This window comes from Sciurus carolinensis, chromosome 4 (genome assembly GCF_902686445.1).
Source record: "Sciurus carolinensis chromosome 4, mSciCar1.2, whole genome shotgun sequence".
Lineage (NCBI taxonomy): Eukaryota > Metazoa > Chordata > Mammalia > Rodentia > Sciuridae > Sciurus > Sciurus carolinensis.
In genome coordinates, this window is record NC_062216.1 from 128705587 (window position 1) to 128731787 (window position 26201).

A 26201-nucleotide genomic window follows, 5' to 3' on the forward strand; every position below is an offset into this window, starting at 1 on the left:
AAAAAAAAAACACATATGTGCCAATACATTAATTGCAGCAATGTTGGAAGTGACACAAATGCTTATGCTAAGGAGAGTGGCTAAATCAACTATGGTACCTCCACAAAATGGAGTGCTATGCAGCTGCAAAAAGGAACAAGAAAAACTCTAATGAATTGGTAGAGAGTGACTTCCAGGGTATACAAAGGGGTGAAAAAAAGTGCAAAAGATTACTTATAGTAAATAAACATATGAAAATATGCTCAACAACATTAGTTATTAGGCTAATGCAAATCAGAGTGACAATGAGATGCCACATCACACCCACAGGATAGCTATAAAAACAAGCAAAACAGAAAATTACAAGTGTTGGTAAGGATATAAGAATTTAAAATGGTGCAGCCACTGTGGAAAATGGTTGTGTTTACTAAGAAAATCAAATATAAAATTACCATATGATCCATCAATTCGACTCCTAAGTATATATCTAAACATATTGAAAACATATTCAAACAAACACTTATACATGAATGTTCACAGCAGTACTACTCACAATAGCAGAAAGCTGGAAACAACCCAAATGTTCATTAACTGATGGATGGATAAACAAATTATGATATATCCATATCATGAGAGTTATTCAATTACAGAAACGGAATGAGGTATTGATACATGCCATAGCAAAAATGAACCTTAAAAACATTATGATAAGTGAAAGAAATCAGATATTACATATATATATATATATTCCCCCCCCCCATGATTCTACTGATATGAAATATCCAGAATAGGTATATCCACAGAGACAGAAAATAGATTAGTCACCAGACTAATTAGTCACCAGATTAGGCTCTGGGTAGGGGAAAATGTGGAATAACTGCTTGATGGGCACAAAAGTTCCCTTTGGGATGATGAAAATATTGTAGGCATAGACAGGTGTTGTTGTGCCACATTGTGAATATGGCAAATACTATTTTGGAGGTATTTAAGTGTTGAACTGTACATTGGTTAACTTTATGTAAACTGAACATTAATTTTAAAAAATGAGTGAGGGTCTATAATGTGCTACTTTTCAGGAAAGAAAATGGACACAAAATATATCTGCTTACTTGTACAAAAGAAATTTGGTTATTGGGAAACAGATGGAAAGAATGAGGGAGTGGGAATGGGGTAATGGGATGGGGTGGGGTGTGACATTGATCTGACTGATATACTTTTTGTACAGCTCTGACTCTTAGAATCATAGTAATGCTTTATATACTTGGTCCCCAAAATATTTAAAATCAATCAGGATATGGAAGAAGCCTAATGAGAACACAAACAGTAAAAAATTGATTTAACTATATTACAAATGAATATCATAGCCATACTTAAGGAGGTGGAGAAGAACCAACTAACTTTGGAAAATAGTATTTTGACTATATAATACAAAGCTAGAGACATAAAGAACTGTACCCAAATATTATACTCTAGTTAGTGAATTTGCTGGGTTAGCAATTCTGAAACTACTTTACATGCACAATAGGATTGAGCAAATAAGGGTTCTTCAGAGAAATGATGATTCTAGAAAAAACAAGATGAGCCTGAACATTTTGTGGTGCCAGAAAGTAGGTGTCTTTGTCATTTTTCTGTTGTTATAACAGAAATCACAGATTAAGTAATTTATAAAGACAGAGATTTACTTGGCTCATGATTCTGGAGGGTAGAAAATTCAAGAGGATGGCACTGGCATCTGGCAAGGGCCTTTGCGCTGTGTCAACACCAAGCGAGCACTACGAGGGAGCAAGCGTGAGGAGCCAGGCTTGCTTTTGTAACAGCTCGTCTTCATGGTACCTAATCCACTCCCACCATGACTGCTCCATTCACAAGGCTCTGCCATCCCCTCACCTCTTATTAGGCCCTACCTCCTGATGCTGTTTCCAACTTGTGAATTTGGGGGGACACATTCAAACCATAGTTGTAAGAAAGTACTAAAAAATGATGGGGTATCCTACTGACACAGGAGCCAAGGAAATTTGGGGCAAGTTATAACTCAATAATAAGTATTGATAGTAATGGGTTTTAGCCAGATGATAAAGTAAATACCCTGGAGTCTATGCTGACATGAACAAACAAATAAATGGAGAGAAGGACTAGCTTTTATTTTATAAGTACAGAAATAATTGTGGATTTTAAAAATTACCATTTGGAATCATAATAAATATTAAAAAGTAGTGAGAGAAAGTTCTGTTGAGAAATGGGACACAGTCTCAAAGTTATCTCCCCACAAGATACATTTAGTTACAAAGGGAAAAGTAGAAACATTACAGAGATGAAACTTGGCCAGTCCCACATAACCAAGTGGCCAAAGCTAACTTTTCCATTTGTAACTCATATTGACTTTATGGACACTTCACCTGATGCACTAAGCAGGGCACGTCACTTCTGTGATATTCTTGCACAAAATGCATAGTCTTGATCAAATGACAAGCAAACACCAGATGAACATGAACTGAGAGTCTACAAAATGACTAATCAATACTTTTCCAAAGAGTCAAAGCAATGAAAGGTAGAGAAAGGCAGAGGACTGTCACAGATTGGCAGGGACTAAGGAGACATGACAACTGTATGTTGGACCAGTTAGGGCATTCATAGGACAACTGGTAAAATGTGGAAAAGGTCTGCAGGTTAATTAGTAATGTTGTATCGGAGCTGGGGTTATAGCTCTGTGGTAGATCACTTGCCTAGCATGGGCGAGGCCTTTGGTTTGAGCCTCAGCATTGCCAAACAAACAGAAAAATGGTATTGTATCAAAGCTAACTTCCTGGCTTTCATCACTATAGTAATGTTAGGTGAGATACTAACAACAGAAGAAGCTAAGTGAGGGTATATGGGAACTCTGTACTATTTCTCCAATTTTTCTGTCCAAAATTTTTCAAAATAAAAGTTTAAATGTAACAAGGGGTTTTCACCTGAAATGTTTTGTTTATTTTACTTGCATTGATATTTAACTGGGCCAAGATTCTGAAAATATATTTATAGTGACATTACTGACTGTTCCTTTCAAAAGAATCAAGGAAAGAAATTGAGAATGTGGTCCTCCTTTCTTCCTAGAGAAAAGATTTAATCAAAACAGAGAAATGGCTGGGCAGGAGGTGCATGGGAGGATCCAGTATGGATTCTTTGGGGTGGAATTATCTGGAAAAGTGTTACCACCTCATGCCTGAATGGGAGAGGGGAAGAAGTTACCGGAACTCAGAAAGGGAAGTTGAATGACAAGAATGCCAGACAGGATCTGTGGCATCAGTGACAGGACATTACTAACCCACAGTATCCAAGTAGGGGATCCAATGAATAAATAGTTCAATTTTATTCCCCTTCTGTCTTCTAAGCTCTTGCCAGGGACTCCTTGATTAACTGTACCTAATCAGAAGCCAGAGGTCAAGGGAGCCCACTGCTGTAGTTTAAACATATTCACTTGTATGGGTCTAGTGTAGGGTGGGGAATTTTGGAAAGTAGATCTGGAGGAATAAAGGAAAGGTATTCAGCATGAAGATCATCTACTCCACCCCTCTCATTTCGTAAATGAGAAAAATAAGGCTCTACAAGATAAAAGTATTTATACGAGGTCACGATAGCAAGAAGTATGGTAGAGTTGAAAACTCATTGGTCTTCAAGTTGGAAGGCCGAGGCTCAAGTCTTGCCCAGGTCGCTACACTAGGCTTCAGTTTCTATATCTATGAGGAATGGTGGGGGTGACTAAAGCAATGCTCTTCAAATCCGTGTACACATATTTCTGGGTAAGCACAGCAGGTATATGGGCATGGATATTCTTAAGGGAATAAGTTTCCAGTACCATGACTTCCTTTTATATGCTCTCTCCTAGAATTAATCTCTTTTGGCATTCATAATTGTCCTTCTCCCACTTGACAAAAGAAAAAGTATGCTTTGCATTCAACTTACCTAACTCAGGGTATCAAAATTTGGAGTACCAAACAAAGGGGACTTTTGAAAATGCATAGCTTTTTTTTTAAATTAATTAATTTATTTTTTATTATTATTGTATACAAATGGGATACATGTTTTTTTTCTATTTGTACATGGAGTCAAGGCATACCATTTGTGTAATCATATGTTTACATAGGGCAATGATGTTTGATTCATTATTTTTTTTCCCTTCCCCCCACCCCTCCCACCCCTCTTTTCCCTCTATACAGTCCTTCTTTCCTTCATTCTTACCACACTCCTTATCCCTAACCCTAAACCTAACCCTAACCCTAATGCTAACCCCTCCCACCCCCCATTATATGTCCTCATCTGCTTATCATCGAGATCATTTGTCCTTTAGTTTTTTGAGATTGGCTTATCTCACTTAGCATGATATTCTCCAATTTCATCCATTTGCCTGCAAATGCCATAATTTTATCATTCTTCATTGCGGAGTAATATTCCATTGTATATATATGCCACAGTTTCTTTATCCATTCATCAACTGAAGGGCATCTAGGTTGGTTCCACAATCTGGCTATGATGAATTGAGCAGCTATGAACATTGATGTGGCTGTGTCTCTGTAGTATGCTGATTTTAAGTCCTTTGGGTATAGGCCAAGGAGTGGGATAGCTGGGTCAAATGGTGGTTCCATTCCAAGCTTTCTGAGGAATCTCCATACTGCTTTCCAGAGTGGCTGCACTAATTTGCAACCCCACCAGCAATGTATGAGTGTACCTTTTTCACCACATCCTCACCAACACCTATTGTTGCTTGTGTTCTTGATAATCGCCATTCTAATTGGGGTGAGATGAAATCTTAGGGTAGTTTTGATATGCATGAAAATGCATAGCTTTTGAAGCAGAGTCCTCTGACAGCATACCAGAGAGCTTTCATTAAGAGGTAGAGAAAGGGCAGCACTTCTGGCAAATGTATCTGTACATAATCTTTCTGAGAAGGGTTGAATTTCATGAATGAACATTTCACATTTTAAACATAAAGTGGAAAGTAGGATTTCGTCCACTGAAGAGGAAAGAAGATTTTAATCTGACATAGATGATGAGCCTTGAGCTCTTCCAGGAACTGGTTGTGCTGCATACCAGGCTGGCTGGCACAACCTTGAGTGATAATATGCAATTATCCCTACCTCTTAACACGTGGTGGTTTTATTCTTGTACAGACCTCTGCATCTTCACAGAAAAACTAGTTCACGATGAGCTAGATGGAGCCAGAAGCTTCCAAGATCAGTTATCACTTTCCTTTAAACATGTTTAAACTAGGACATAGGAATTGCTACACTGGGTCAGCCTTATTTGTGATTCCTCCCACTGTTGTCTAGTTGGAGAGCAGCAGCGCCCTCATGATGCCAACTTAAGGTTAATAACTTTCAAGTTACTATTCATTGCCAACTATGGTATGGTTAGGCCTTCCATACATTTCTCTAAATACTATTATTTATCATTATTGAAAACACTACCATACTGAAAATAGATCCCTATCTCTTATCCTGTACAAAACTCAATTCAAAATGGATGAAAGACTTAGGAATTAGACAAGAAGCTTGAAACTGCTACAAGAAAACACAGGGTCAGCACTCTATCATATTAGTGTTGGCGCCAACTTCAACTAGACCCCTAAAGCTCAAGAAATAAAACAAGAATCAATAAGTGAGATGCATCAAATTAAAAACTTCTGCACAGCAAAGGAAACAAGAGTGTGAAGAAAGAGCCTACAGAATGGAAGAAAATCTTTGTCAGCTTCTCTGACAGAGGATTAATATCCAGAATGTATAAAACACTCAAAAACCTTAACACCAAAAACCCAAATAACCCAATCAATAAGTGGGCAAAAGAAGTAAACAGACATTTCTCAAAATAAGAAATACAAATGGCCAACAAATATATGAAAAAATGTTCAACATCTCTAGCAATCAGAGAAATGCAAATCTAAACTGCACTAAAATTCATCTCATTCCAGTTAGAATGATAATTACCAAGAACACAAACAATAATAAATGCTGGTGAAGATGTGGGGGAAAAGGAACACTTGTACATTGCTGGTGGGACTGCAGACTCATACAATCACTCTGGAAAGCAGTAGGGAGTCTCCTCAAAAACTAGGAATGGAACCATCACATGACCTAGCTATCCCATTCCTTGGTATTTTAAGAACTAAAATCAGCATAGTATAGTGATACAGTCATCTCAATATTTAAAATAGCACAATTCACAATGCCAAATTATAAATAGATGGATGGATCAAGAAACTAGTTTATATATATAATGCAGTGTTACTCATCCCTAAGGAAGAATGAAATTATGGCATTTGTGAGTAAATGGATAGATATGGAGAACATCATGCTAAGTAAAATAAGCCAGTTGCAGAAAATCAAGGGTCAGACATTTTCTCTCACAAGTAAAAGCTAGAGCAAAATAAAGGAAAGAAGGAGGGAGGGTTGGATATCATAAAGAGATAGGGAAGATCAGTAGAGTAGAAGAGGGAGAGAGGAGGAATAGGAAAGGGAAGGAAATGCAGAATGAAGTTTTAAAAACCATGCTATGTACATATATAAATATACCATAGGGAATTTTGCCTTTATGTATAAGTAGGAAGAACCAATTAAAAATAAATAAATAGATGAACAAACAGAAAGCCTAGAAGAGTGGAGGAAGAGGAACGAACAAGGGGAAGGAGGAGGGGAGGAAAAAGTGGAGGAACATGAACTGAAACAGAATTCCATGCATGTACAAATTTGCCAAGATGAACCCAACCACTACAATGTTCTAATAAAAAATTAAAAAAGAAAATATGATTATTGTCTTATTTAAATGAGAACATGCCCACTGTAAAAATTCAAACAAATTATAAAGTATAAAAGGAAAGACAAACATCCCAAATTCCTCACACAAGTTTTTTGTATTTGGACTGGGGATTAAACCCAGGTCTCTTCCTTTGCACATGCTAGGCAAGCATCCTGCCACTGAGCTACATCTCCAGCTCTCGACAATAATGTTAACATTTGGTTACTGTCTTTCTGTGCAGGGACACCTTCTATGCCTAGAAACACATGCATGTTATTTCCATAAACAAGACCATACTACACGCACAGTGTGACAGCCTGCTTTTTACTAAAAAATATGCTGATACATATGTTATGTATCATATATGTTTTATATATGTGTTCAATACTCCCTTCTTGAAATCCTTTTGGGTTATTTCCCTTTTTTCACTCTTTTGAGCAAAGCTTTGATTAACATCTTTGTGCATATTTCTTTTCATGCTTCTGCAGTTACTTTTTTGGAGTTATGTATTTCATTCCTATCAGATCATAAACCCTCAAATGTAATGAGAGGTATGGATCACTTCCCTTTTGAAATGCACATATTCATGTATTTCATGTTTGTGGTTCATAGATATGCCCCCTGGAGTTCATCCTGCTAAAGATCCATGCAACTTTATCTTATATTATTTGTGGTGCTGAGACTCAAACCTAAGGCCTGTGCATGCTAGGCAACACTCTATCTCTGAGTTTATACTCTCAGTCCCTAGAATCCATAGATCCTATATTATTTTTGTATGTTTATTTTTATGTGGTGCTAAGGATCAAACCCAGTGCCCTACCCAAGCTAGGCAAGCACTCTGTCACTGAACTACAGCCCCAGTTCCAGGATCCTGTATTAAGAATCTCTACTTTAGGGTTAATTCCAAGACATGCAAAATTTTAATGACCTTTACATTAACTTCTACTAATTTACCACTTGTGCAAAACACCCATATGTCTCTCTGCCTTTTTCAGTTATTGGTCCATCCTCTATGTCAAGCTCTGGAGGTTTGGTCACTAATAATCAGATTATATAAATTTATACTTACTACTCAGGGGTTGAAGGGATTGTGAGTAAAAATAATGGATTCTACTTTGCTTTAGAGCCTTTAAGGACATTTCATAAGGGCTGCGGGTACAGCTCAGTGATAGCCTGCTTGCCTAGCATGTGTGAAGCACTGGGTTCGATCCTCAGCATTGCATAAAAATAAATAAAATAAAGCTATTGTGTCCATCTCCAACTAAAAAAATTTAAAAAAGAAAGTTTCATAAGTCAAAAAGTTTCATTAGGCAAAAAAAAAAAAAAAAAAAAAAAAAAAAGGGAAAAAATATAAACATTTGGTTCATTTGGTAAAAAGATATTGAGAAACAGTTATGTGCCAGGCCCTGTGCTAGGAGATAGGGACACCAGATGAATGATATTTGATCCCGGCCTTCAAGGTATTCACTGTTTAGATGAAAAGACAAACATATGAACAAATCATTGTCAAGGAGAGATTACAGTCTGCTCCAATGAGCAGCATTAACACAAAGATGTGAAACAGCATGGTTGAAAGGGGCAGGAGTAAAAAGTCATCCTCTTAAAAAAAAAAAAGCCATCTTCTCTGAGCTATATTAGCAAATCTTTCCCTGTCACATGGTCCATTCTCCATCCCTAGACATCTATGTCTTCTCCCCTTTTATGCAATATTTATTTCACTTCTTAGGCAGACTCAATACTAACTTGAATTGTGTTTATTTCTAAAATGGCTAATGGAATCTAGGAAGCTAAAGGGTACCAAAATTACTCAGAATACACCCAGTCATGTAGCTAGGCTGTTTGATGATAACATTGATTTCTGCAGATTTGCAAATATAGATGCCCTTAGTGTTTAAATTACTCCAGCAAACAACCCACGGGTCAAGTTTAAATATGTAGCTTGCATAATGATCAGTGTGTGTAATTATTGTAATGACAAAGCAATAGACTATCTAAGAAGCTTATTTTTGTATCTGTTTTTAATTTCATTTTTTTGTGCCATTCTTTATACTTTTCAACTCAAATAGTTCAATGTCCTTAAAAAATAAGTTTCCTTTGCACCACAGCCAGCAATCTCTTCAGTAGCTTGATTTCCTTATGAGAGAGTTGAGTCTAACCTATAGGTTGGATTTTCATGCCATTTTGATCCTCTCTCTGCATCCATTCCTTTCATTACTCCTATTTCTATATTTTTCCTTTTTCCTTGCTGTCCTCCATCTCCTTTTTCTCTAAATTTCTCACATTTAGACTGACATTTCACCAACAAAATTTCCTAGGTCTTTACATTTGCACTAATCTTTGGCCTCTGCCTACCTGTTTTTGGACCAAGGCCCCGGGGTTCCAAAAACCCAGCAGGAGATTGTCTTCCCCTGTATCTGGGAAAGAGAAGGAAGAAGATGTGTATAAGTGTTTCCATAATGGTTTATTTCTTATGGACAATACTCGGAAATATTTTAGCTATACTGACTACCCTAGGATTTTGATGCAAGGTTATTCTCAAGAAAGATTGATTTTTAAAAGAAAAATGTTTGGCATATGTGTGCTTTTCATTCAAAAAGAAAGTATAGATTGGCGTACAAATTTTTTTAAAAATGTGTATTAATTATTTATGAATGTGAATCACAGGTCTCTGAAACCAAGCATCCAAGCCTATCAAGAATAGGCTAAGTGGCATTTAAGTAATATACAAAGAGAATGACTGTAACATCTGTCAGCATTTCTGTCAGTCCTCTACAGTAGAGATAGTCTTTTTCTAAGGTTTCTTTGGGATTCAAATAAAACTACTTTAAATCTCTCTATCTTCTCATTCATTGTTGCCCAAAAGCTTTATGTCAGTGTTTAATGTTGCTTAATTTTGTTTTTGATGCAAAAAACTTATTTCCCTTAACTTTTTATGTTTCATTATGTATGGTGTTTCTTGGCTCTGGTTCACATCTGCAGCCAGAGATCCTTTTCTTTTGGTTTGAATAGTGTTTTATACTTTTATAATTATTATAACTTCTGTTATATCATCAGATTAAAAGGAGGATTACAGTAAGGTTGTCATAGAGTCAGAGTTGTCATGAGGTTAAATGAATCCATACACATAATGGCAACAACAACTAACATTACTTGAGTTGGCAGCTCTTCAGATGCTTTACACTATTAGTTCATTTGCTCTTCCTTCCAACTTTGTGGTAAGTACTCTGATTATCATCCCCCTCTTTTCATAGATGAGGAACCTAAGGGCAGAGCATTTGAGTTACATTCCTAGGTTAAACAGGAGCAAAAGTCAAAGTTGGGATTACAATTCAGACAGATGGATTTCCAAGCCTGTATTCTCATCCACTGTGCTATATTGCCTGTCAGGTAAAATGCTACGTAAAAGAACCAGGCTGTGGATAAGTATGACTTTTTATAAAAAAATTGTAAAGTGAAATCCAAAGCACACAAAATGAATGCTTTTATGTTACTGGAGCTCAGTGCAGTCTGGCTAAGGCATATCTAATACTTAATGGCAGCCATTTTTCAGTTCCCTTGTTTCTTCCTTTTCCTGAATACCTTATCCACATAACTTCAGGTAAAAACATGGTGGTGGAAGGAATATGAGGTTTTCCAATCAGGAAGGGTTCAACTTCTTACTACCTGTGTGACCTTGAGCAAGTCAAATGTCTCTGTGAATCTATTTTCTCATCTGTAAAAATGGTAGTAACATCTGCTTCAGGTTCTACAACAGGAGGTATGAGAAAACTAACATTAAAACAGAGAAGGGGAATCAGGAAACTCAGACTGAACACAGAATATGACGCATGCTGACTAGGACTAAGAACCCTGCCTTAGTTGCCTCAATGCTTAGGGTTTTGCCTTTGCTCCATGAGGGTAGAAATTAATACCAGGATATCACAAATGTCATTATTTTGTTTGCTTACATTCTCTCTGTAAAAATATGTATATTGTTTTCATTCCATGTAATAATTCTTAGTGGGCCTATTTGTTTTTGTCAAGTTGGAATATAAGGAACTCTTTCAGGTATGTTATAGATATTTGTAATCTGTACATTTAGTAACAATTCCTGTGTACAATTGATAGGAACAATTCGTACAGTAGAAAATATTGTTAGCTAGCCATTATATGGAAACAGCTAAGCTTCTCTAGATAAATAAAAAAATGTAAACCAAAAAAACATTTATAATTTTTTTTATGTGAATATTCAGTTCCAACGAAGGTCCTATTCATTGTTGATGGATATGTAAACTGGATAAAAAACTTCTAGGAAGGCAATTTTTAATATGTAACAGGTACCTTAAATATGTTCATATATTTTAAGAGAAATTTCAGTTTTTGCAATCTAGCTTCAAGAAACATGAGCTACAAAAGATGATTTTAGTACAAAGTGTTCATTGTGACATTGTTTGTAATAAGAAATGCCCTACAAACTAGGAAATAGGTAAATAGACAAGATGTTTCCCACACAGATTACTGTGCACTTATTTAAAATTACGCTTATAAATAATTTATAATGGTATGGAGAAGTACATGTAAAATAATTTAAATTTATAAGTAGTATGATTATAACCGAGTATAAAATAGTTATACCAATACAACTATTTGGAAAAACAAAACAAAACAAAACAAAACAAAACCAGAATCCTAATGATGCAATTGAGGTGATTATGGTTTTTTCCTTGCTTTTTTACTTTTCTATATTTTTCAGGCTTTTTCTTCACAATGAGTATATGTTGTTTTACAAATGATGACAAACAAAACAACCTTGATATGAATAAAGACTAGTATTCAATGCTGCTAGGGTGGGCACTTGTATCTATTCTAATAGATGCCTTAATAGGGCAAATGCCATCTGCGTGTGCTCCATATTATACTCCTTTTTTTTTTTTTTTTTTTTTTTTTTTTTTTTTGCGGTACTGGGGATCAAACTCAGGGCCTTGTGCTTGCGAGACAAGCACTCTACCAGCTGAGCTATCTCCCCAGCCCCATATTATACTCCTTTATGGGGTTTCTATGATAATTAAATATTCTACTGTGTATAACAGTGGCCAATGTATGTTGCCATTTTAAAGAAAGTGTTACAGAAAATTTATGTTTTACAACTTTACAAAAGAGAGGGGAAGGTATTTTGTGACAGAATTTCTTTCTTTCTTTCTTTCTTTTTTTTTTTTTTATGTCCTTTGCTTTCCTTATGCAGTTTCCTTAGTTAACTATGTATCTGAAATGTCATTTACACAACAAACAACTTTTCAGGATTTCTTTTGTGTGAAGCAGGATGCATTTGTACAGGTTGGCAACTTTATCAGAAGTGCACCAAAAAAGAAAAACAAAATACAGTTCAATCAGCCTTTTTTTTTTTTTTCTTTCCAATTTTCAACTCTTATTTTGGTGGTCATAAGTAGAGTTCTGGTTTATCTGTTATCCTGGTATAGTTATTAAAAGTGCCATCCTTTTTTCTCTCAGATTTGATCTGGTTTAATAAATTATATGGTCACCCTAACAATATCAGATGTGGGGTAGGGAGGAGCCAGTGGTAGGATCTGGATGTTCACTCTTGAGTGAAGGTGTGACTGGGAGTTTGGCAGGGTGGGGGCAGCCAGCAGACAGAGAGAAGGAACTAGCAGGTGCACTGGAAGGGAAGAAAGTACCCTTGTTGCCAATAAACACAGGCCGGTGGGCTGTATTAATCAGTCATAAATCTATTACTTGATAATGATTCTAGAAGCATTGGCTCTTCCCAAAGGAAAAAAAGAAAACTATCCAGTTAATTTAAGATACCCAAGGCACATCTGCCCAGGAGATCTTTTCTACCAGCCTTCTCTGGAGCCCAGGATTTCTATCACAAGTGTTATTAGAATTAAATGTTCTAAAACTAAATTAAAATTGAATGCAGTGAGCAAGTCCTTGGAAAAATGATACAAACTGGTGGTTATGAGAAGTGGACAGAAGCAGGCTCACTGATCATTAGACTCATCTGGACAGCTTTTGAGAAAAAAGTGGAGATTCAGTTGACCACACGTAGTGCAAAATAAGTCATTTGGGGAGGAATGTAAAGGGAAGGTGCTAAATACTATGCAAAAGGAACCAGAAGTGGCTAGAAAGAGTGACGGGGGAAGGAAAGGACAGAACTCTATTGCTTTGACAAGTTTTTTCAGAGTTGGCCCTACTAGAAAATTAAGGACTAAAATGATTTTCTGATACTTTTGGTTACTATTTCTCCCAACCCACTTCTCCCCAATTCTAGAAAATAAACTCTGTGTGGGTGAAGATTTTTGTCTCTTTATTCACGACTGAATTTCTAGCACTTAGAACACTTCTGGCACATAGTACCAGGATAATAAATATTGCATAAATACATACTATTTGTCTATGTCAAACTCTTTCCCCAATTCATGCCTACAATTAAAGTTGGCTGTTTTGTTATTGCAGTTAGAGCTACTTAAGGGGAGAGTTAGACAAGTTTAGGATACAGGGCTTTGAGCTAGGTTACAAAATGGTGGCCCTCACTTGTAGCAACTGCAGCTTCCACCACCACCTGACAATTCTTTGTTGGATGGACTTGTTAAGTTCTGGTGACAAGCTTTAATTGTCTTGTTGGTACTCTTCTTTTCAAACACTAGGATTTCCCTACCAAGAACAGAATTATTTTTTAAGTCATGTTTAATTGATTATATCTAGAAATAATATGGTAATAGGAGAATCTTTCAATTCTCACTGCAATTTGTTCCTATTCCTTGGACAGTACAATTTGAAAATGATTTAAATAACACAGTTTTGTGATTAATTCTGTTAACTTTCCTGACAGCCTTAAGTTTTTGGATAAGAAATGATTCACACTGTATTTTGTTCCTTTCCTTCCCATTACTTAACCTCCGTTCAGATATGTAATATAGGAATTTCAGATGAATGAACCTAATCAATTCAAGAAATGTTTGCTGAGTTCCTACTATATGCAGATGTTAGGAGTATATGAAAACAATAAGATAAATATTAAGTAAGGCAAATCTGAATGGGATTCAGGGGTAACCAAGTGTTACTGCTTTTCCAAAACCTAATTTAGCATAAGCTTGGACCAGTGGCATCGGTACTCCTCCCAAACCCTAATTAGCATAAATTTGGACCAATCACAGTGACCCAAATGCTATATAAACCCCTAGGCTAGCACACTGGATGGAGAAAACCTGTTATTGTGTCCCCTCTTATATTGCAAGAGTTCTGGTACTGTTTCTACTCTTCAATAAATCCTATTCTTACATTCATTCATCCTGGTCTGTGGATTTCATTCTTTGAATTCATGGGATAAGAACCATGAAAGAAGAAATTGACAGTGAGCTGCTGGGGTCTATTCCAACACTGATGGACATGGCCCACCATTAAGAGTTGCAGCATTTCTCAGCTGTAGAGGCCTGCAGCTTATGCAGATCCCACCTGCCATTAGAAGCAGTGGATTGAGTTTAATCTCAAAACTCCAGTTTCACCAGGCTGCTTTTGAAGACAATTAATGGAGTGCCTAATTTAAAGTGTGAGCATATTTATTATCTCACAAACCAAAAATTTGAGGTAAGAGTCCTCATGGTTGCCTAACACACTAATTTGGTGACATTATGGTGATTATGTGGTGATATTATGGCATCTGCCAGCAAGAAGTGTGTGTGTGTGTGTGTGTGTGTGTGTACATATGGTTATGTGTGTATGCGTGGCTATGTGTGTATGCATGTGTGAATATTGGAGGTGAGACTAACTTTGCCCTAGAAATGCAATGATTTAATGATAAACCAGAGCCTGCAAAGGTGTAAAGTAGGGAAACATGGTAGGATTTTATATTATTGTTTAGCTTAATATACAAAATTAAAGCATATTTGTTTAAAAATAAAAGCAGTAGAGGCAAACCACTATTAAGGTCCACTGGGTATCCTCACATTTCTAAGCATTTACAAACAAAGGCTTATGTGTATGTACATATGTACATTCACCAACATTTTACATATAGCCTTTTAGTTTTATTGTGGTCTCAGCCTGGGTCCTCTAGACAGGAGAACTAGAGGGGAGGATTAACATGCACTTTATTTGGGAAATTCAAGTGAGGCTGGTGAGGGTCAGTTGAATATGGAAGTAAGGCAAGAAACATGCAAAGCTATGCACTTGATGTGTAACTGCTCCATTTCACAACGGGCTTGGCAAAGACATAGGAGATGCTTTGCACATGCATCCACTAGTATACAGTATTTCTGTGGAAAAACTGCAAAAAGAAACCCCACTACAGAGCAGTCAACCTGAAGGTGAGAGGGGAGAGAATTTCTCAAATCCCTTCTGTCTCTCATTTCTCATTGGCCAAGTTTCACCTTATAGAGAAGTAACTTCTCATTTCCCAGCCCTTTGCAGTCACATAGGAAGCCAAATTCCCTATTCCAGGTTGTGGCATTTCATCTAGAAATTAGAGTGGGGCTTGTAACTCAGTAGTGGAGTGCTTACTTCTAACATGCACAAGGGCCTGGATTCAGTCCCCAGGATAGGTGGGGAAAAGATTAGAAATGAGAGCAACACCTTGATGCTGTTAGGGTTCAGCATGCAGGCCCAGGGAGCTCAGCAAAGGCACCAGTTGTGGTAGGGGTACAATGAGGTGTTGAGGTTACCTTCAGAACAAAAGAGATAATAGAGGAAATCTGAGAAAGTGCACAAAGATCACATCCAACACATTTGTTTTGCAAAATTTCTGATTAACAAAAATGGAACACACACACAATTTTTTTTTTTTTTTTTTTTTTTTTTTGTAGTACTGGGGGCTGATCCCAGGTGTGCTCTACTGTTGAGTTTCATCGCCAGCCCTTTTAAATTTTCTCCTTTTGAAACAGGGTCTCACTAAGTTGCCCAAGCTGGTCTTGAAACTGGGATCTTCCTGCCTGCCTCCTGGGTAGTTGGGATTACAGGCATGTGCCACTGCACCTGACATTGTACACATTGTTCTATTTACTTCTGTTAAAAAAAATCATAGCTGTTTTCTATGTCTGTATTTTGAGATCAAACTCACTCTTTACAACAAATGCCCAAGAATCCAGAGACTAGATATGCCAAAATCTGTCATTTCCATATTGGTGGGCTTTCAGATTGTTTCCTAAAATTCACATTATAGTACAAAACTTTTGGAAGGACAAATTTAAAGTAATAAAAGTAATTCTAAAAGAAAAATCTTATTTAAAATCAGTCACCACATCTGTTGGAGCTTTACCTATCAGATTCTGTGATGAATTAATTATGTCCCACTGAAGTTTGTCTGGGGTCTGGCAGTTTGAATTTATGTCCCTGACTGGGATCTGGTGGCTTTTCAAATGGACATTTGTGACCTTGATAGGTATGTTACTCTCCTAAGAGGCTCTTAACTCTGAAAGGAGATTATTTTTCATTTTTTGCATGTGCCCAAAGTCTTTCCATTTGAGTTATTTTGTCAATGAATAACTTCATCTTGAATAAAGAAAGAAATGAACTTCCATGAATTCTTACTTTGCCCAGCAAGGGTTTTGGGAGCCCTATTACCTAGGGACATGAAATTAGTCAGGTAATAGCTAAGGGTGAGAACCTGGGGAGACAAGTTACACCATGATTTCCCTGACAAGTGTTCATTGATAAGAAAAATACCATCAAAGAGAATTTTACATGCTTCCACATCAGAAAACATCTTATGTTTCAGGCACATTTTTGGAGAAAAATACTTTAATCTTATGTTTTTTATCTTGTTAATGCCTTGATGATTTGGCAGTTTTAAACTTAATGACCCGGTGGGGAGCAACAGGAATTTTATCTGCTTTTTCTGTTTTCTAGGTAACTCTCCTCAGTCTCCAACACTCTGCTAAGCTTCTGAAGATCACTTTGGTACCTCTTTTCTCCATTTACCCTAAAATGGTGGACTATGACATTTTTTGAAACCTGCCATTTTTCTGACTTTAATAAACCCTCTTACTTTATTCTGAAAACCAACTAACTTCATCCAGTAATTTTATCATAAATAAAAAAAAAAATCTTTATTCTAGTGCCCTCTTGGTTTCCTTCTCAGAGAAGCTTAATAAGATAGATACAATGATACAAAATACAATGCAAATTCTCCATGAAACCATTTAAAAATTAATTGATCAGATAAATAGAAAAGACAAAATTAGTAATGTAATCTAGCTCTTAAGGACACTTGACTACTAATGTTGAGTGAACCAAGGAGTGCTTTTAGAATCTTAAAAAAAAAATAATAGTGTTGGTCCAAGAGCTATATAAACTCTAGACTAGTACACTCAATGGCAACCCCTACTGGGGTCTCTTGCAGGGTTCTCTTTTTCTTCTCACTTGATTAAATCCTACTCCTTTTACTCTTGCCTTCCATATTGTTCATGGATTTCATTCTTCAAATTTGTGAGACAATAACCCCCAAAGAAACTGGCAGTGAGTTACTGGGGTCTGCTGTGACACTGGAGGGCACAGCCCACCATTAAGAGCTGCAACACACCACTTGATAGTGGTGAAGAATCCAGCTTTGTCAGCTGTGACACTCAGAGTTGATGCTGGCAGACATCCCTGCTTTGATTAGCTGCTAACATTAAAACAGGCTTTCTTGGCAGCAGGTGTCTACAGTTTACACAAACCCACTCCCCAGGAGAAGCACAGAATCAAGTTTCACCTCATATTGAAACTCCAGTTTCAATATTTAAGCCATAATATGCTCTTTTAGGAATGAATGTTGCTGTGCAGAAATATGAGACCAGCCCAGTATTTCTACTTTATGAGTGATTTGATTATTTTCAATCTCTCTAAAGGATTATTATTTTGGGTATTGGGGATTAAGCTCAGGAGCACTTAACCACTGAGCCACATTCCCAGCCCTAATTTGTATTTTATTTAGAGACAGGGTCTCTGAGTTGCTTAGCACCTTGCTTTTGCTGAGGCTGGCTTTGGACTTTCGATCCTCCTGCCTCAGCCTCCTGAGCTGCTGGGATTACAGGCCTGTGCCACTGTGCCCAGCTAAAGGATTATTATTTTGTTTGTAGTCAGTAGCTATACTAGGGAAAATGTTCCTCACATGTGATACCTCCTTTCAATAAAGATATGTACTTTTTTTGAGGAAAGTTTCATTCAATTATATCTTTAAATATTTGTTTCATTATTTGTTTTCTTTGGGTACTGCTTATAAATTTAAAAAACTCTTTGGCCTATTTTCTATATTATTTTGTTTACAATTCTGATTTCATTTTTCATTTTATTTTGCTTATTTTGTTCATTTCTTTTTTCTTTATTTCTTGTCTATTCTTTTGCAGTTCCCTTCTAATTTTGTTTTCTGTTATTTTTTTCTACTACTGCTTTTCTGAATTCTTTCATCTTACATTTTACCACCCACTGTTGTCTTACTATATCTTCTTTTGATTCCTACATTTATACTTTATGGCTTTATGGAGGCAATTGTCTCATTTTTCTCCTAATTCAGGGAAATATATTTTTCAAAAATTTTACTGGTATCCTTCATCTGTTGTTTTATTCTTTTCCAAAAATGTTGTTACAGTTTATATATTGGTTGTATGCTAGTTCCTTTTTTATTTCTCATCATTTTCGTGGACAAGCTATTTGCCAGAGTTTGTTTCCACAATGGGTGAGAGTATGGATAAGAAAGAACTATTATTTATTTATTTATTTGTTTATTTTTTACAGACTGCATTTTGAGTCATTGTACACAAATAGGGTACATCATTTCATTTCCATGGTTGTACACAATGTAGATTCATACCATTCGTGTACTCAAACATGTACGTAGGGTAATGATGTCTGTCTCATTCTACTAGAAAGAACTATTTTTTAGTTATGTATAACTCTGCTGCCACAAAAACAGATTGTTTCCCGTAAATATGGCTTACTATAGTAGTGATTATTTGTACAACCTCACTTGCACTGTTTTTCTGAATCAACCTGAGTACAGGTTAGTTTTCTTGCCTGCATGACTTACACAGTTTCCTTATCTCCCTTTTTATTTATTTATGTATTTATTTTTGGGTGCTGGGGAATCGAACCCAGGGCCTATGTGCTTACAAGGCAAGCACTCTACTGACTGAGCTATCTCCCAGCCCCTCCCTTTTTTAAAAAAAAAGAATAATGTGCTGGGTGTGGTGATACACGCTGGGGACTCAGAGGCTGAGGCAGGAGAATTGCAAGTTCAAGGCCAGACTCGGCAACTTGGTGAGGCCCTAAGCAATTTAGAGAAACCCTGTCTCTCTAAGAAATAAAAAGGGCTGGGGAATGCGGTGAAGTGAACACCTGGGTTCAATTCCCAGTACCAAAAAAAAAAAAAAGAAGAAGGAAGATAACGTTTCAGTAATCCTAAATCTGCTCCTATACCTTCATGAGCAATATTTCTTCAACTGCTATGTAGCTGAGCCATCTTGCTGCTGAGATCTGTTTGTCCCCCGCCCCTGCTCCATTTCTTCCCACACAATTTCTGCTCAATTTGCTTTTGTCAACTTTTATATATGTTTGGGAATCCAGGCAGTATACTTGTGTACTAGTTTGCAAAAGAATAACAACAAAAAATGGGTTTGTGGATTTTGGGACATGGGGGTTATGTTTTAGCGTCTAAGTTTTTTGGTTTGTTTTGTTTTTTGGTACCTGGGATTGAAGATTGAAGATGTTACATCTCCAGCGCCCCCCCCGCTCCCCTTTTAAAATATTTTATTTAGAGACAGGGTCTTGCTGAGTTGCTTAAGTCCTCACTAAGTTGCTGAGGCTGGCTTTGAACTGATGATTCTCTTACCTCAGTTTCCTGAGTCCCTGGGGTTACAGGCTTGCACCACTGTATCCGGCACCCTCTTACGTCTTGAATAATTTGTAAGGATAGAAAGAAAAAATATTACTATACTCAGTTATGTGCAAATCAGAAGTTCTTCTTTAGAAAAGTGATATCTACATTCTAGGGGTAGTCAGAAATCTGTACACATGTGGCATGAATTCTCTCCTAATGATATTCAAAATTAGTAATTTTTAGAATAATATAAGGAGTCCTTCAAAATTGTTTAGTCAACCCTGTTTATGTAAATGTGATAATATAGCCTACCCAAACTAGGGATGACTCATATATTTTGGCTAGGTCTTATTTGAAGCCTCATAATTATAACATGCTGGAAATTTTAGAACCCCAAGAGGCAGACCAATTAAGTTTATACTGTTCATTTACTCCTTATAAAATACCAGGCTAAGCAATATTCAGGTATTTCTTTTATAGGATCTAGTTCTTTCCTCAAGGTCAGATTCTGGAATTATCTGAATCATCTGGGCCCCTGTGCTGGAACAGCTCACACTGAATTGGGGCAGATGCCCATGTCTTTTAGCCAAAAGTGTCTGCTTGTCTGGCAAGAATTATTTCACACAGGGATGATGGCAGAGTATTTTTGGTGTGGAAAAATATTTATCTAAAACAGAAACTTGTCGATTAATTTTGATTATATCAGTGACAATACAGTTAGGTATTTGACTAAATAATTCTTGGGATGTCAGGCACTATATACTTGAATCTCTACTTCAATTTTTTGTTACTGATTATATGGTTACTATCAGCCTTGATTTCAGCCATTTCATGAGAGAAAGTCATGCAGTCTGAAATTTAAGACAATTTTGTGAATCACATGCTATTTTCTCAAATTCTAATTAAGTTTTGTCTTTTTGATAGCCTGTTTCCCTTTCAGGTATGTGAAATTAAATTCCTTTTGCAACCAAGTTGTACAGATAGGGGAGATGCTTGGCAATTTAAACACATCTTGAGGTTTACTCACCAAATGCAGCTGCAGGAAGTTGAAGAATGATTCATGTTCATCAAAATATGTGTCTTTTGAAATTTGGACTTCATTTTTACCAAAATAGCACAGCAACTCCTCAAAGTTTATGTAAAATTAATTCACATGCCTGACTTAAATCTGAGATTTTCACTATCTTAAACTAAAGTCCTTCCTTTTTCCTGTGGTTTCAGAAGGTAGTTCAGTACTTTCAAATGTTTTGTCAGAATAAGAAGAAAGCCCAATCTCTTGGGTCCCTGCTTATTAGTACCTTAGGCCTCTGAGAGCCCTTTATTTCCCCAAAGTCTTTGACCTTAAAACATCTCCTTAACAAGTTTCCATAATCTACCTTCTGACTGCATTAAAATAAACTCAAACAGTATATACTGCCTTGTCTTTGTCCAGATGGGTAATGGTTAAGAGCACAGGCACGAAGTAAGTTGACAATCATGATAATTTCTATTCTTACATCAGGAAAAGCTTTCTTAGAAAGCTTAAATCACAAACACACCCAATGAATTGCAAGGAACATCAGTTCATTCTTTTGTTTTGAATTAGTATTGAAAAACTTCCCCTCTCTTTCACTGTTGGTACCACACCTATAGTAAACATCCATCAGTAATAGGAATCCAGTCAAATCTGCATTAAGCAAGAAAGGGGGGTGGTTGTTTTAAGAATATAAGGATTTCTCACTGAACATGTGGGAAGGAATGAAGGGAGCCTCAAGAATAATTTGAGACCTGGGACTGAAACACTTTGGAGAAGCTGGAGTGGGCTTTCATTGTGTTTCATCTGTCTTCTTCCTCTTCTGCAGACTATTTATACACCTGGCACAGAGAAACAATAAATATACATTTGCTTAATGGATGGCAATTTGAGTGTGTGTGATAAACTAGATCTTAAGTCAATTCTTAAAACATCTTCTTATATGTATGGAGTTTGTTAAAGTGATTTTTAAAAAGGGAAACTCTAGAGTCTAACCTCTCAACCCTTTCAGCCTTCAAATTTTCCCCATTCTGTTTGTTTTAACATCAGAAAAGGGGCCTAAAATGCCAAAAATGCAGAGTTGTCTATATTGATCTAATGAAGGACACTGTAGAGACAATGCTTTTTTATTTTATTTTATTTTGGTACTAGTGATTGGATCCAAGGCCTTGAGCATGCTACATATGTGCTTTACTACTGAGTTGTATTCCCAGCCCCTAGTTCTGCTTTTGTACAGGAGATGTAAAAGCAAATTTTTTATGGGAATACAAACACTAGCCTACATGTAACTCCTGGGCTAGACAAGGAAATGATTATTGTTCACACACTTTCCCCCATAACCAGTTTTTTTTTTCATTTTTACATTGTTATTATTTATTGTCTGGAATCCCACTTTCACATAGTTTTTGCCTTTAGGGTCACTTATGTTCTTGCCAACTCACTGATATGTTTGATGAAATGTTTTATACATTTTATTCAGTACTTTCAATTGCTATTGGTGGGAGAATCTGCCAGAGACTCTATTGTGCCATACTGCTGGTGATGAAAGTTCAATCTGCTTTTTAAAGAGTTTGAACTGAGCTTGTAAAATATACACCTGCATTCTAAAGACCAGGAACTCAACTCTAAGTTCCCCATCTGTAAATATAAAGAATAGTCGACTACTTTTCACCTGTGTCCAATTGTTTTTTTGGTAAAGGACTCTATGCAAAGTCAATGTGAAACTGGAAAGTACCATGCAAATATATAAAAAAATTTCAACTTTGAAACAAACAATGAAAGTTACAACTAAGGGTAACAACCTTAGAATAATTTGTTTAATTTAAAATTTCTTTGTACTTCATGGTTTTCTGGTTTAGATATGAATGGGACAATCTTAATAAAAAATAATCAATATTATTTTATATATTGTATTTTACAATTGTATAATTTATTTTTTAATGAAAGGAAAAGAAGTCAAAAGAGCATATTACAATATCTGTTTTTTTTAAAGTTATGTTTGTCCATTAATATAGATAAGCCAGCTAACTTAGGATACTTACAATGCTTAATATACTTTATAAGTTAAGATTTTGAGTGTCTAACATTATGTAATGTATCTTGGTCACTGTTGCAAGGCTGAGGCATTATTTATTTATTTTTAAATAATTTATTTTGATTCTGAGGTATTATTATTATTTTTTTTTGTTTGTTTGTTTGTTTTTTGGGTGCTGGGGTTCGAACCCAGGGCCTTGTGCTTACAAGGCAAGCACTCTACCGACTGAGCTATCTCCCCAGCCCCCTGAGGTATTATTAAAGGCAACTACCCATATTGCTTTTCTCATTCTCAAACTACACTAGCAATTTAAGTATTCAAGTGGAAACACCTCTAAGGATATTCTGAAGAGGCTTATAGATGGTAGATGATTTGCAAATGGACCAATACAGGGCTCAGGCATGTTGCTGTTGCTTACTGTTTCTTGTAGATGCATTGTTTTAGATTGCTATGTCCAACAGACCTGGCAAGAACAATCTAGGAGGAAAAGTTTATTTGAAGTTCATGGATTCAGAGGTCTTAGTCCTCAGTCAACTCCATTTTTGGGGACCAGGTGAGGCAGAGCATCATGGTGGAAATGTGAGGAGAGGGATAGAGAGAAGGAGGGAGAGAGAGAAAGAAAGATACTCCCCTTAGCAAGGACAAAATATATCCTTGAAAGACAAGTCCCCAATTACCCACCTCCTCCAGCTACACCTTACTTACCCTACTTGCCTTTAGTTATCACCCAGTTAATTCCTAACAGGGGATTAATGCACTGATTAGGTTAAGGCTTTTATAACCCAACCATTTCATATCTAAACTTTCCTTCACTGTCTCTCACATGAGCTTTTGGGGGACACCTAATATCTAAACCATAACATGCAAAACATCTTAGGTCTTATGTAGCACACTGACATTCATATGCTAAGACAGTGAATTCTGCATGTATGTCATTCATTCCTTCTGCACTTATTGGCCAGCACTACTGCATGTCAGGCCTTGTGCCTGTCCTCAAGAAGCTCATAGTCTGGTTAGGAAAACAGAGAAATAAAACTACTATTAAAATCCTATATGGAAAGTGCTAGAAAGAAATGAGGTGTTATAGACTCCCAGGTTGGAGTACTAAACCTATACTGGGATTGGTGGGGTAGGGCTGAGTGGCAAGCAGCATTAAAGGATTCGTAAGGGAACTGATGCCTGGAAGGATAAGCAGGAATTATGGAGGTAAAGAAAAGTTCAGAGATCAGAACATAACTTTATGAAAATGAAACAGTGCAAAGACAGAGATTTAATGAGGGTAAGGCAAGACTGGGGAACTCAAGAAGTTTGTTCTATGTTGAATTTTTTCATTCTACTTGTTATTAACATGCTTGTCTCCTTATGTTTGAGTCCTTGGATGGGAGGGGGTGCTGTTTATAAATGTTTTTCGCCCCCATATCCAGCAGAAGGCACAAAAATGGAGGGCAATAACTATATGATGATGAATGAATGACCAACCACATAATGTAAGGGAGAAGAGTTAGCAGTCCATTAATGAGGAAGGTCATATCTAGTGGGCAGTGAATGGAACAAGAGAGATCTAAGAATTATTTGGAAATTAGACTTGGAACTATTATTGGGCGACTCTAATACCACCCTGGTAAGAAATAATCTAGGCCATGTTGCTTGTTACTCCAGAAATATTTGAAATCATTTTGGTAGGAAAATAGGTTTCATTCAAAGTCATCTTTGAAGATAGACAAAACCTAATTGTTTCAAAAGTTCTATCTTGGAAATCCCTGAAAATGAGCAGAACCTTTAAAGGAGAAGAGGCAGGGAAGCGACAAAAGGCAGGAAATGCACATATGTAGATTTAGTTAGCCTAAGTTAGGCACCAGGGATATCCACTCCCATCTTCTTTGGTGCCTGTCAGGGTGGGGGATTTCAGCCTCCCCAGCCTCCACTCTCAGTAGGAGAAAGCCATTCCTAGTTTCAGATGGGGACCCCAGAATTCAGTGTTTCAGCAATATATTGCAGATGGGGTATAACTATATTTGGAGTTAAAAAATGACTTCCTAGGTTTCTGCTGGATTATAGATGGATGATAATAGCAAAGTCATTCATAATAATAGTGAATATTGGGCACTTTTAGTACACTGTTTTACATTTATTTTACCCGTATATATTACATATCACTTAAACTCAACAATTCAGCGATGTAGGTGTTCTTATTACACCCATGTAGTAGTGAGAAAATTGGGCTTATTAAGAGATTAATTTGCCCAGCATCACAGGGGTATAATGATGGTGGTAGATTCAAAGCCGGAAATTCTAACGCCATATACATAACCTCCTTTTCTTACAGACTCCAAAATGTGACCAATATACGGTCCTGTTCAATATGTATCATGTCTTTCTTTACACAGAGACCAGATGGTGACTATTCCTCTTTTTTTACACTTTTAGGAGCTTAGTTCTGTCTGTATTTTCACTTTTCCCACTTTAAGTTCTTAAAGTGGGCTGGAAGTTTAATAAAACAGTTCACACAAGAGAGAGAAGGCAAGCACAGAAACGACATTCTCGAATACTCTGGAAGCGGCTGGAATGACAGGATGTGGGTTCTGGGTTCGATCAGGGTTCCCTTCCCCCCACGCCCCCAGGCCCCGTTATAAGGTGTGTATGGCAGCCAAGTCTCAGGTTGATTCTAGCAGTCCTCAACTCACAGTGAAGGTGCCTCTTCCGACTGCTGGCGAGCTCCGCACGCTGGAAGTTATCCTGAGGTCGCCTATTCCTTCGGGAAACATCCGGCACAGTAGCCGCCGGTCGTTCCCAAGGAAACCGCCCGCGGAGGCACCTGGGCCCGCGCCCGGGAACCTGCGACGAGCCCGCCCGGCGCCAGGGGGCGCGGAAGCGCGTCGGCCCCCGCGGCCCCACGCCCCGCCCCTCCTCCCGCCCCGCCTTCCTTCCCCCGGGACCGGCCGCTCCCGGCTCCCGGTCCCGCTCCCGGCGCAGGCGCAGTCCCGCGCTCCCTCGGCGGCACCCAACGCAGTGCGCCCGCCGCGGCGGGGTGTAGTGGCGTTGGCCCGCCTTCCTTCTCCGCTTCTCGTTGCCTCTGGGCGCGCTCTCTGCACCTCTGCGAGCGCCCCTGAGCGCGGGCAGCGGCCGCCGTGGGTTCGTCAGGTGAGTTCGGCCGCGGGAGGGGGAGGCCCGCGGCGTGGAGCACCGCCCCCCTCGGCGCCCGCGCGCCCGCCTCCCGCCAGCCGGCCGGGAGGGTCGACCGCGGCAGGTGCAGGTGCCGGCTGGGCGGAGGGAGCGGCGCGCGGCTATCCGGTCCTGCTGCCCTGGCCCGGCGAGCTCCTCATCGCCTGGGCAAGCCGGCCCTGGGACCCCCCAGCGGCGGGGTTGGGGGATTGGCGCCCTGGACCCGCCGGACGCCCCTGCGTCCCGGCTGGACGTCGGGGTGCGGCTCCTCCGCTGCTCCTAGGCACGGGCGCATTACTCATTAACTGTGCGGTCCCGAGCGCCGGAGGCTGAGAGCCCGGAGCCTAGTTACCTGTCAGCGGGCGAGCGCAGCCCGGCGTGGGGTCGCGGAGCGGGTGGAAAGAGTTCCCGAACTAGTCGGAAGCCGGTCGCATCACCGGGCGCTGCGCGGCAGCTGG

At 38.1% G+C, this 26201-nt stretch overlaps 1 protein-coding gene across 1 annotated transcript in view; it reads right to left on the bottom strand.

Annotated features, from left to right (window-relative positions):
* Best3 (bestrophin 3) overlaps nucleotides 1-25457 on the bottom strand; it is an 87499-nt gene extending 62042 nt beyond the window's left edge. Inside the window, exons 1-2 of the mRNA XM_047548901.1 lie at nucleotides 25266-25457; nucleotides 9100-9161 (exon numbers count right to left, since the gene is read on the bottom strand). The gene's annotated coding sequence lies outside the window, so the exon portion shown is untranslated. The remainder of the gene's footprint in view (nucleotides 1-9099; nucleotides 9162-25265) is intronic.
* Between the last annotated feature and the right edge of the window lie 744 nt (nucleotides 25458-26201).